Below are 4,924 nucleotides of genomic sequence, written 5' to 3'. Positions count from 1 at the left end.
AATATGATAGTTGGTAATGATTATCCTTTTCGTACAATCTAATGAATATCTTTCAATGTAATAACAATTTTTAAAGCTTTTTATTTTTTCTTTGTGCTTGTGTTATACTTTTTGATCTACATCAAGAAGAGGAATGCACCATTTGAGTAGGTGTGAGCTCCTTAAGGAAGAAGAAGGGGAAGAAGATAGATTAGAAAAAGGAAGAAATTAAAAACTTATTTCTTGAATTCAATTACAATCTTTGGGGTCTATTTATAATGTTTATATAAACCGGTTTTGGGTTTAATAAAGGGTTAGACCAGCTGGTTCAATATAAATGAAATAAAAGAACATGCAATGGATTTGAGCCTGGTTTAATGCTAAAATAAGTTGATCCATGAGCTGTTGTAGCGGTCTCAATCTTTGAAAGATTTACTTCCTTCATCATTTATGATAGGCTTTAAATATTCTATTATCTTGAGGCCAATTTTTTGAAGTGTTCATCCATTCTTGACATTCTTGTTGTACTAATTTTCAATCCAAAAAAATATATTGTTGCTTAGCACTTCCATCTTCATGAAAAGTAACCTTGCCCTCAATGTTGAGAGATGGAAAAGAAGCAGAAAGAGCTTTCATGTGTAACTCTTGGTACCAAGTAGTCATAGGTCCTTCAAGATGAAAGGAAGCTATTGAGAAGGGATTCGATCGACGGAACCAAGGATGCTGACGGAAGATGAAGGATCTAGATGGAGTGGAAGAGGTGGGTGTTCAATGCACAAACTATTAAGTTTTTTGTCAATAGAATGCATGAAAGCATGAAATTGTTGAAGTGATGAGCCAATGAGGCAAATTGAACACTCACTTGTTGTAGGAATTTTTGGATTTTGGAGAATTGTAATTCTTGATTGGTTTGTGTTTTTTGGAGAGCTTCTGCAAAATTTGCACTTTTTATGATGATTTAAGGTTCTTGAATTGGTACCTGATGAATGCTAGAGAAAACCAGTAAATTTGCAAGCGGGGAATGACGGATGGTAGCTTTATTATTGATGTTGTAGATGTTGGACCTGTTCTTATTGAGTCGGTCTTGGGGCTGCAGTTGTTCTTGATGCAGGAATTTGGAATTTGTTCTTGTTGGACTGTTTCTTGAACTTGAAGGCTAAAATTTGAATATAATGAAGTAGCGGAAGAATTTCTGGAGTGGCGACAGGAATGCTGCAGGAAACTGAAGAGGAATGATTTGGAAAGCTGTTTTGTTGAAGAAAACAATAAGAAGAGGGCTGGAAGAGCATTTGGTTGCAGAATCTTGCAGCTGGCTGGCTCTTAATTGCTGCATATTTCTGAATCTGAAGCTGATGCAAGTTCTGGAACTGTTCTTGAATCTGATCTCTGGGCCTATTCTTGATGCTAGGATCAATTCTGATGCTCCGCTGACTGTTTCTTGCAGCTGAAAATAGTATCTGATGGCAGATTCTTGAAGGCAGCACATTTTTGGAGGTGAACGGAGAATCTAAATGGTGCTGATTTCTTGATGTTATTCTTGAATGCAGCAGATTAGCAGGCTGAAATGAAGGCTGTGGTAATGTAGACTGCTCGCCCCAAGGATGAGGAGGTGGAGAATTGAGTTTTTGTGGTGGAGAAGATGTGGGGTGGCTGGAAAGTGGGCTGTCTATGGTGGAGAGTGCTGGGCAGTAGGGTAGGAGTTGGCAAGGTAAGTTTTTGGGGAGAGAAGAGGGCTGGTGGCTGAAAAGAAGTGTTGGCTGCGGTGGAGACTGCTGGTCGGTAGGAGGAGGGGGAAGTAGGATTTTTAGTGCAATGAGAGCATCGTTTGTTATGCTTCTTGATCTACATCAAGAAGGGGAATGCACCTTTTGAGTAGATGTGGACTCCTGAAGAAGAAGGGGAAGAAGAGAGATTAGAAAATGAAGAAACTAGAGATCTTATTTCCTAAATTCAATTACAACCTTTAGGTTCTATTTATAATATTTACATAAACCAATTTTGGGTTTAATAAAGGACTAGACTAGCTAGTTCAATACAAGTAAAATAAAAGACCATGCAATGGGTTTGAGACCAATTTAATGCTGAAATAAATTGAACCACGATTTGTTATAGCTGGCCCGTTGTTATAGTCCTCTTAATCTTTAATAGATTTGCTTCCTGCTTCTTCTATAAGAGATTTTAAATATTTTATTATCTTGATGCAGATTTTTTGAATTGTTTACCAATTGTTGACATTGTTGTTGTACTATCTTTGAATCCAAAAAAATATATTGTTGCTTAACAGCTTGAGTGCTAGTTGGATGTGTATCTATCTAGCAAGTTGCAAGTGTAGTGAGTGCTACTTTCCAATAGAAACTACCTCCTCGATTGCGTGAGGCCTAAATTTCAAATTTTGGAGAGTTATTTCTATTGTGATGTAGAATATTCATGGCAATAGACATAAATTGTTTAATATTTTAATTTTATATTAAGATTCAACATACATAGAGATAAAGAAGATTTGTAATAGACCCTAGAGTTTTTGAGTGGAAAACCCATAAAGAGAAAAATCATGGACCAAGCCCACTTGAAATGATTCCACTAATGTATGTTGTTGATTAAAAATGATGCCCTTCCTGATAATAGGAGAATGTATTAATATAATATAGTAGACACAAACTATAGAAAATGAATTCTATGGTGAAAGTTAGAAGAGCCTTGAGGCATTGAAGTTGGCTTTAAGAGCTCATTTGTTGTTTGTTCCAACGTTCTCCTTTGATGAAAAAAGATTAGAGACCAAGAATTTCGGTAGAAATATTGGTTTTGAAGTATGAAGTCATTGTTTGTGTCGATAGTGTACATTGACCTTATTAATGATAGTGTGGGTTGACGTTGTTAGCAATGACCGGTGACAAAATAGCAGACATTGATGTTAGTGTGGACCAACAATTGTTGCGTGATGATGGTAGGGAGATGGTAGTTAGGCGATAGTGTTCAAAAGTTGTAGTCAAACGACAACGATTGAGAGATTATAGTTAAGCAACTGTGTTCGAGAGATTGTAGTCGTGCAACTATAATTGGATGATGGTGATCAACAGATGTAATATCAAAATCTGCTCCAGGATCGTCCAGGACGATCTGGGATCGTCCTGGGACGATCAGTTGAGAATTTGCTCCAGAATTTGCCCAGATTTGCTCCAGGTGTTTTTCTGTAGGAAAACTTTAAAATAAAATACGCTACTACATAAGATGACAAAATACAAGTCATGCTCGTGGCCGTCGATCTCCGGCGTCGAAAATGCTGACGATGTCCTCATCACTTGTTGTACTAACTTTGAATCCAAAAATATATATTGTTGCTTAGCACTTCCATCTTCATGAAAAGTAACCTTGCCCTAAGGTTGAGAGATGAAAAAGAAGTAGAAAGAGCTTTCATGTGTAACTCTTGGTACTTAGTAGCCTTAGTCCTTCAAAATGAAATGATGCCATGCTAACACGATGATATTCAAGAGTGTTGTGAAAATCGAAGAATTCTTATGCTTTAAAGGTCCATATTTCGATAAAAGATATAATACCACATCCACAAAAATATTTATGTATATTCTTAATATATAATCTAAAAATTATCTTGATAGGGCACGAATCTTGAGGCAAATCCAATTGGAAACTTTCAAAATTAAAATTGAGACCATATGAACTTTGATTTTAGCAAACTTATAATCGAACTAAACCTCTCAAAAAATGCGAACCCAACGACACCAAACTCGACTCAATCCGAGCACAAATGAGTACAAATCAAAGACACGAAGAACATTATGAAGGTTCAAACCATAATTCGAGTTACCAAATGATTTCCAAACGTGACATGCTTATAGTCAAATCAAGCGGCTCGACGAGACGAATCCATCAAGCTCAAGATCGTCGAATTCTGATATCATTAAGACATTCAAATATCGAATAAACAGTCCATAATCAAGGGAATTGACATCAGCCGTCCATTCAAACCACTCTCGATTTACTTTTGATCTTCCTCCTATTTATTGGCCATGTCACTCTCAAAAATCTATAAATAGACCCCTCACTTCTCATGAAAGTGTGCGCGGGGGGGGGGGGGGGGGGGGGGGGGGGGGGGGGGGGGACCCCAAGTAAGGAAGCAAAAAGAGAGATCACAGATCGCTCTAGCCACCTAGCTTCTCCTCGACCACCCGCCCAACCAATGCTTGATGCCGGACTTTTGCCTGACCACCGCCTGATGCCGGACTTCTGCCGGAACATCAATTAGCGCCTATACTTTCGCTAGACCACTGCTTGACGCCGGACATCCGTCGGACCACCGCTAGATGTCGGACTTCCGTCGGACCACTGCCTAGCGCAAGACGTCTGCCGGACCACCCCCCGACGCCGGACTTCTGTCGGACCACCAACTGATGCCCGGACTTCCGTCGGATCACCGACTGACACCGTACATCTATCGGACCACCGACTAATACCATAATTCTACCGGACCACTGAATGACGCCGGACATCCGTCGGACCACCGATTGTCGCTCGGACTTCCGCCGGACCACCGCTTAACGCTGTACTTCCGCCGGACTATAGCCCGACTTTTGCTGGACCACCGCTTGATGATGGACTTCTGACAGACCACTGACTGACGCTGGGCTTCTACCAGACCACCAATTGACACCCGGACTTCCGCAGGACCACCGACTGACACCGGACTTTTGCCGGACCAGCAACTATTTTCCAAGGTTTGGAAAACCGGACCGTACAACGAACCGAAAAAGGAGAGATTCACGGTTCGACCGGGGTCGAATCGGATGACATAATAAATAATACTATTATTATAAAAAATTAATAAAATTAATAAATTAATGAAATATAATAACCATATAATTTCATATAAATTATTGTTAATTTATATTACATTTTTAGATTTAATTTATAAATATAAATTATTTAAAAG

Source organism: Dendrobium catenatum, unplaced genomic scaffold (genome assembly GCF_001605985.2).
Source record: "Dendrobium catenatum unplaced genomic scaffold, ASM160598v2 original_scaffold_209899, whole genome shotgun sequence".
Lineage (NCBI taxonomy): Eukaryota > Viridiplantae > Streptophyta > Magnoliopsida > Asparagales > Orchidaceae > Dendrobium > Dendrobium catenatum.
This window is presented reverse-complemented; position numbering follows the sequence as displayed.